The following is an 8,664-nucleotide window of genomic DNA, read 5'->3' on the forward strand; positions in this document are numbered from 1 at the left end:
CCATTTCTGCTCACACCGTCTTACTTTTCCTGTCTGGCTGCAGCCACCACCAGCAGCCCGGGGAGCTTGCCAAATTTCCATTGACTCTCTCTCTCGTCTTCTCAGGCTGTTGGGTTTCTCCCCTCGGGATCAGATGAAGGTCTGCTCACATGAGCAGAATTTAAAATTGTGTGGTCCCGACCAATCATTTAATCCTTCAGAAAACTGTCATAAAGGATGTCTAGGGACTTGGGGGAGGATACATGTTTTGTTTTGTTTTGTTATTTTATGCATTCCCTCACTCCGTCTGGATATAAGGATCCAGGGAGGGGGAAGGCAGGCTTCCTTCCTAGGGAATGTACTATGGGGGAGTACAGTATCTTGGACTCTGAGGATCCTTTGTCTGCCTCCAGCTTAGAAGGTTTTCTTTTCCTGGCTTCTCAGTGTACTCAGGTGGCTGTGGGTAGGGAACCCCAGAGGCTTCCTAAACAACTCTACCCCACATTTGATGGTCCTGGACTCCAGTTCCATCTCTCCTGTTGATTTTCTTAGTAATGGATGATAAATCCCTTCTCATCTCTGGTTTCAATCTCTGATCTGTGAGATGGTCACCCGTGCCCAGCATTCCACAATTTCCAATAGAAATGGAAAATGTTTCTGAAGGGTCACTTCCCTAAAGAGCCACTGGGGCAGGTAGATGAGGATGGCTGTGTACACCGAGAGAGCAGCGAAGGACTGCTGGGGGGGCAGCAATAGAACAGGAGGAGTGGCTGAGGGTGAGCGAAGCCAGGGAAGACTGGCTTCCCCATGGCAGATACCAGAAGGAACGGGAAAGGTGGGCAGGGCCTTTGACTCTGTATGAAGGAATTTCAGGTTTACCCTGAGGATGAAGAACTTTTATCAAGGTATTGACAGAATATGGCAAAAACAGAGGCAGGAAGACTCTGTCAGCTCATCCTACAGAGATCATAGAGGTCATAGATTCAGAGCAAGTAGAAGACCCAGAGAAACCCAGCAACTCCAAAACCATCAAGCAAGCTAGTACCCTAAACCAGGCACTGGGGCACACACCTATAATCCCAGTGACTCAGGAGGCTGAGGCAGGAAGATCTCAAGTTCAAGGCCAACCTAGACAACATAGCAAGACACTATCTTAGGGAGAAAAAAAAAATTATCTTTTATTTTTTGGAAGTAGGAAGTACAACTATCCCCACGTTCCTGATGAGGAAGCAGAGCCTCAGAAAGGCTCATCTGGGATGGCGACTGACTTCTCAAATATGGAGGTCAGTTCTTACTGAGCCTTAATAAGCAGCTAGTGTTAGAAAGAAGGACACGAGCTGGGCATGGTGGCCCACGCCTGAAATCCCAGTGGTTCAGGAGGCTGGGTTAGGAGAATCCCAAGTTCCAAGCCAGCCTCAGCAACTTAGTGAGACCCTAAGCAACTTAGCAAGACTATGTCTCAAAATAAAAAGGGCTGGATATCTGACTCAGTGGTTAAGCACCCCTGACTTCAATTCCCTGGAACCAAAAACAAAGAAAAAGAAAAGAGAACAAGAAATGCCTGCAGCCACTGCCTGAGCCCTTCGAGCAGCTGTCCGGGGCCAGTGCACTGGGTGGGTGGACTGTGACGGGCAGCTGACTGGGCAAATGCCGTGGAGGCAGAGCCCTGGCTGGTTCTGTGAAACCACAAGCCTGCACTTTTTGCCACACATTTTGGGAGCTTTAGCATTTCCTCTTTAGAGAAAGGACACCCAGCACTCCAGGCCAAGGCAGGCGGGTAATCAGTAACAGCTGCGGCCTCTGCTGGCCAAGGATCAAGGCTCCAGCCCTGCACTTGGCCCTGTGGTTTTGTAGCCTGGCGGATCTTCCAGGTCCCCATGCACAGAGCCCCATTCTGTTTCAAGCCAGCTGTCTGAAACAGCCCACCTGTCAATCTCCAGAATGAAACTGGAACAGCGTAGGTCCCTATTCAATGCTGAAATGACGGATAAGCCAGTGAATGAATGAATGAATGAATGGGTAGGGAGTGAATGGATGAATGAATATGTGAATCCACCCCTTCTCCTGTTAAAGGTAGTCTCTGGACAACTTCTGTCTGAACCTAATGGACTTCGCAACACTGTGTTAAGAAGGGACTTCTCAGTTCAAAAGAAAGGACTGCTCAGTTTCAGTACCCAGCCCCAACTCTCACAGATTATGGCAACACAGAGCTGGCTATCGGCCAGACCTCTCCTCCTGCAGGATCGCTCACCCTCCTGCCCACCGCAGGGTCAGCCTCCACATCGTGGGGAGTAATCATGTCTCCAAGCCACAGCACAGGCCCAAGGCCACTGCTGCTCAACACTGCAGAGGAGTAAGAGGAAATCCCATTCAGAAGGAAGCAGGAGACTTGGGTTAGGGAGCCTGGGCCCCACGCTTTGGGACCTGGGAGTAAATAGCTAAACTGCATAGGCCCTGAGCAGAACATGTGGAAGGAGTTAACAGGAAAAAAACCCTGCCAGGCCCTCATCAGAAAGGTTGAGGTTGTCTGGAGGTGAGGAAGGGGTGGTGGGAACAGGGGACTAAAGGCCCGCCTGCCCTCAGCCAGGAGGACGCAGCCTGTTCCTCCAGATACATTTCCTCCCCTTGGAGGGCTCCGTGTGGGAAGCACCAGCCAGAGGCAAAACGTTCAGCCCTGCTCCACCGGGACATCCCCTCCCTTGTCCTTGTCCCATTCCCATGCCCCTCACACAGCCCCTTTCTCCTAGCACAGGGAAGACCCCACTGAAGCAGAGCCCCACAACTCAGGCATCCACGCTCTTGACATCATTGCTGTAAGTGGTTTGGAAGTGAATCCACTTCTGGGTTTGTTCTGAGGCCAAGATGCATGTTTTTAGTTTTTTGCCTTTTTCCTTCTCTGTGAACTTGTTGTGACTGGGTTTGGGGCCTGCAGGGGGGAAGGAGATTGGGCAGGCTGTCGGGAAAGTGGTTCTGTCCCCTTGAGGGGGCTTCAGCTTGCAGGGAGGCCTTGGACAGGATCCCTTAGCCTCGTGAACAGGGATGCTGGGGTGGCCCCCAGGCCACAGAGTCCCAGGAGCAGCAAAAGGAAGGCAGAAGGAGCCACCGAGAAGGCAGGTTAGGGTCAGGGTTGATGAGCGAGTGAAACAGAGAAGAGAGAGCTGGAGGAGAGAGGGTCCTGGAGGAGACTCTGGTCTCCCCTTGTGTCCTGGACTGTGCTGAGCTCAGACAGCATGTCATCCACCTTGAGCCAATAGTTTCTCATTTGCTTGGAATAACACAGAGTCAGAGTTTAGCTTCTGACCTCTAGAGCCCACCAGGACAAAAGAAATGCCAGGAGCCCCTGAGACGCCCTGTGCTTGGTGACACCCGCTACCCCCTCCTGGAGGTGACAGCAGGAGCAGGCGGGGCACGTGTGGCCAGGGTTACAGAGGGGCACTGGGTGCACCAACAGCATTCCACAGTGACCGCAGCCTAGGAAATGCCAAAGACACCACCTCAGACTAAACAGAAGATAGGAAAACACTGGTTCCGAAAAATTGCTATTTTTACATCTCCCTTCACAGAATTTCAGAGTACCAAGATACAATCTAAAAAAAAAAAAAGAAAGAAAGAAAGAAAGAGGTAATCAAAAGGATACAGAGTGGGGGGTGGAGGAAAAACACACTAATGAAAATGGTTCATTCCTTCAACACATTTCTACAGCATTATTTCCCCCTGGGTGGCTAAAAGATGCAGGTTCCACCCCACCCCAGACCTACAGAACCACTCCAGCATGGGGTGGGGTGGGGTGGGAGGACCCAGAACTCCACAGCAGCACCCTGATGACTCTGCACCACTGTTTAGGGGCCAGATGTCAAGGCACTGAGAGGTCTAAATGCGACAGAATCCACAGCAGCGTTCTAGACGCACTATAAATAAGCCACTAATCACAACTGCTGGTTGCAGTGGCGTCTGAACAAAGCCACCTGAGAGTTATTGTCGGGTGACTGCAAGTGCTGGAGTGAATGAGTGGAATTTGTTCCAGGGTTGGGGGGTGGGGGGGGGATCTGTTCTCCTGCTTTTTTTTTTTTTCTTTTTTTTTTTTTTGACTCAACTGCAGCAGGCGTCCTCCAGGCTTTGGTTTCAGCTAGGTTAAGGTGGAAGGGTCTAGTCTCCAGATCTCGTGAATGGTCAGCCTTAACAGCCTGTGCCCCAGTCTTCNTCGGGTGACTGCAAGTGCTGGAGTGAATGAGTGGAATTTGTTCCAGGGTTGGGGGGTGGGGGGGGATCTGTTCTCCTGCTTTTTTTTTTTCTTTTTTTTTTTTTTTTTTTTTTTTTACTCAAACTCAGCAGCTCCTCCAGGCTTGGCAGCAGGAAGGTGGAAGGGTCTAGTCTCCAGACTCTGAAGTCACCTAACAGCCTGTGCCCAGTCTCCATCTCCTGCAACAGTGCCATGGAGTCACAAGGGTTATTGAGGGTTGAGGGAGCAGAGGCCTTGTAGACACAGGCTCGGTCAGCCCAGGTCTAGGCAGCACCAGAGCTGACCTGGCCCCCACGGGAGTCCCTTCCACAGGCCAGGCTGGTGTCCCAGCGCCACCGTGTGGACAAACATCTAAACAACAGGCTGCGTGCAAATCGGGCCTGGGCTGCCTACCAGCTTGACCCCTACCTACACCTTACATCATCGCAGGGTCACAGTCAGCAACATTAAGGAAGCCTGTACATCAACGAATTAAGACTATAAATTGGTACCTATCTAGAGGCTGGAAAATGCTTTGGTATGAGCCTTTGGCTCATCCATAAAAACCAAAGACACAGAAAACCCTGGGTTTAAAGGAGCTTGTTGGCAACACTTAAAAGCTAGCTTTATTAAGGTACAGGGGTGCAGTGGGATAGGAGGAATAATTCCTAATGTTCTATAGCACAGTGGGATAACTACTGTTGAGAACATGTAATTGAATAATTTTCCCTATTTACTCAATTAACAAGGTAATTGAATAATTAAGAAATTACTTCTTGAATTGAGTAATATAAATAGAGGTTATGAAAGCAAAGGGACCAGGTCCCACTGTGTCATAGGGGTCCCTCAAAGAGCTGTGCCTCCAGAAAGTTCTTATTAAAGTAAAAAATCCATTTTCAGAGATAAGGAGCACAATGAGCCATTCTTCTTTGTTTTGTGGGCTTTTCCCTTCTCTGAGAACAGATCCTGAGGGGTTATGTCCAGGCCACCACCAGGATGGCGAAGTCACAGGAGAACAGTTGAGAGAAGGAGATCCATGCAAAGCCTCCCCACAATGCAGAAGCTGTGAGAAAGTGGGTCAGGTACAGGGGTCCTCCAGCTGTACCTGCTCTGCCTTAGAATGGAAAAAGTTTCAGCTCTTAGACCTTCCTGTGTGCAAATCAGGGAAGAGAGCAGCACTTTCTCAATAGGGCGAGGTGAGAAGGTGTGACACAGTGGGCACTCCAGAGTGGGTACCATATTAACTGCACACACATACACACACACTTGTGCATGCACACACAATTTATACCTACACTTGTCTTGTCTTTGCTGTTGTCTCTCAGGTAGACAGTGGCAGGAGAAGCCACTGCTGTGAGGACAACACTGTGGAGGTGCCAGGGGCTGTAGAAGGCCATGCTTCTGACATAAATGTCATCCATCTGTCCCTAGCTTTGCTGACTCTGGCTGTGGCCTGGTTCTGTAGCCTTTCCAACCCTCCCTCCAGGATCTCTGCATCAGAAATCCCAGGCCTCTCTGCCCAGGTGTCCTGGTTGCCCCAAATCTGAACCAGCTCAGGACAGTTATTAATTCACCCATCTACTCAGCACAGTCACTGAAATTCACATTCCAGGCTTGAAACTGCAAAAACATTTACCCACTAACCGCGGAAGCTCCTGACCAAGCACTGACCATTGGACCCCTTGGCATCTCCATGGGTTCCTTCTGCTGCCCGGACCAGGGTCTCCCCGATGGCTGCATTAGGGCTCAATGTCCACCTGGAAAATGAAAGAGAAAAAATTGCTGAGATGCACAGAGCCAGGTACAGTCAGAAGATCGAGGGGGACCAGCACACAGCGGGGGCAGCCAGGGACCCTGGGAACCACTGTTCATCCTGCCCCTCATTCAGCAAACAATTACAGAGCTTGTTCTCCCAGCCAGGCCATGTGCTAGGCACAGGATGATGGGAAGCAGGACCTGGTCCCTATCCTCAAAGCACTCCCAGTATGGAGAACCTTACAGACACAAAAATAATTAGAATCAAGTATGAGATGAATTATAGAATTGAAAATCAAGTGCTTTGGGTAAAGTTGTAAGCCCAGGAAGAATTCACACCTTTGAGGAAGAACCTTGGAGGAAAGGTTCACAGGGTGGGAAATGAACTGAGTCCTGAAAGATCAAGAGGATTTTCCTCTTCATCCGAGTCTGAAATATTTTTCAAAATGAGATAGAGATGGGCAGTGAACACCTGGACATGTTTCATACCCACAATCCACCCTGTTATGTTAATGTGATTGTCTGAGAATAGTGTTCAGATTACACTGGAATTTAAAACGTTCAGTCCCATGACTGGGGATATAGCTCAGTTGGTAGAGTGCTCACCTCACATGCACAAGGCCCTGGGTTCAATCTTCAGCACTGCAAAAAACAATAAATTAAATAAAATGTTCAGTCCCAAAACTTATAAATATCAGAATCCACAGACAAATCTGCTCCCATTAGGACTTCTGGGCATGGTCTTAGCTAGTGAGTTCCAGATGCCATTACAAGGTACCATAGACTATGTGGCTAAAATAACAAGCGGTCACTTTCTCACAGTTCTGAAGTCTGAAAGTCCAAGATCAGGACATCAGATCCTATCTCATCAGGACCTGCCTTTATGACCACATTTAACCTGTCTCATCAAAGACCCTACCTCCAAATGCAGTCACATGGGGAGTCAGAGCTCCAAAAGGTGAATTGTGTAGAGACACAGTTCACACCATAAAAAACATGCCCAGAAACGTGTTTTTTAAAAAATGCCAAGTTGAAAAGAGAGAACATCAGTAAGGAAAGAGCTGATCAGGAAGAGGCCATGTCCAAGACGGGCTGCCAAGATGGGTGATACCGGAAACCCAGAGCACCATCCAGGCACAACCAAACCCAAGGAGAGGCCTGGAGGGTGCAGGTCCCTCTTTTCCTTATCAGTTCTCCTTCACTATCATGCTGAATTGTCCTCTCTGGGGGTGGACAGGAGTGATGGGAAAGAACAGAGAGAGACCATCGGGCTGTGTCCCTGAAGGACTCAGCTCTTTGGGTCTGGGGGCTTACGGACTTCCTGCTGCACCTTGTGCACCACAGCGCTGGGGGTGGGTATCTGCAGGGTGTCAGCTCTGATTTGGAAAAAGTAAAGCCTGGGCTCAGAGAAGTCCTGCCTTCTCAGTAAGCACTTACACATGAAACGGATTAGAGTGGGTGATCAAGAGGCATCTTAGAAATGACTCCCCTAGAAGCCGGGCACAATGGTGCACACATGCAATCTCAGCAGCTCAGGAGGCTGGGAACACACCACTAGCCCAGGTGAATGTCCTGGTTTCCTAAAGGACCAGATGTCCTACTTTGGGCAAAAGGACCTCTTGAAAAAAAGAGCATACCACCAAGGACTCACTCCAGGTTATTGCCAGAAGGGAGAGGAACTGTCTCCACCCTGCCACTCTTTGGGAAGCAATGGCTTCCCCATATGGAGGGGTGTTCCATCCTGGCGTTCACAGTGACATGCCGAGGCCCTGGCTGCAGAGACCGTTAGCCGGTGAAACTTTTTCTGCAAGTTAAATTTTTCTTCTGCTTCTCAGTGTTTTCCCGTGTGGAAAATGGAACAGCTCTTATTGCCACTGCTCAGGGGCAGAACTTTACAAGAGCCTTGAATGGTTTGGAAATAAGACAACAACACAATTCAAGGTGGCTTGTCCTCAAGGATTCATAGATACGAGAGATTTATCCAAGGTCTTTAGATCTCTCCCATTCATCAATCATTTACTTCAGTGTTCTGAACATCACGAGGAAAATGATTCACACCTGGCAAGAGGTAACCATCGGTCATCCGGGGACACAAAGTGCAAATGATTATAGTGTTTGTTTTCCAGGGCTCCAATGCTTGGCTGCAGCTAGAAGTCTAGCAAGGGGCAATAGAGAGAAACACAATAAGATTCTTTGCAGCCAAGATCTGCAAAGCCCATTTCCAGGGACTCCAGCTCAGGAAACCTAGTTTCGAGCAATTTCTCTAGGAAGCAGAAAGGAAGGAGCACAGTCCATAATGGAAAAGGGACCTCTGCTGAGGCCTGACATAAGCCTAATTCTCTTAGATTCCCGCAGAGGGCTCCTTAGAACACTAAACTTCAAAGGCCATCAATTTAAATGAGTCTAGAAACTAAAATGAGAGAAGATGGTGCACAGGAAAATGCAGTAGATTAGAAAAGTGGTTCTCAAAGTGTGGCTCCTCCCGGCACCCCACCTGCACCTCCTGGAACTTACAAGAAATGCAAACTCTTAGGCACCCTCTGAGACTTAATCATTGGGAACTGTGGGGGTGGGGCCCAGCAATCTAGTTTAACAAGCCCTCCAGGTTACGCTGATAATTGGTTTAAGAACCAATTAAATGTTTCTTTTTCTTTCTTTTCTTTTTTCTTTCTTTTCTTTTTTCTTTCTTTTTTTTTTTTTTTTTTTTTTTG

Source organism: Marmota marmota, unplaced genomic scaffold (genome assembly GCF_001458135.2).
Source record: "Marmota marmota marmota unplaced genomic scaffold, marMar, whole genome shotgun sequence".
NCBI lineage: Eukaryota > Metazoa > Chordata > Mammalia > Rodentia > Sciuridae > Marmota > Marmota marmota.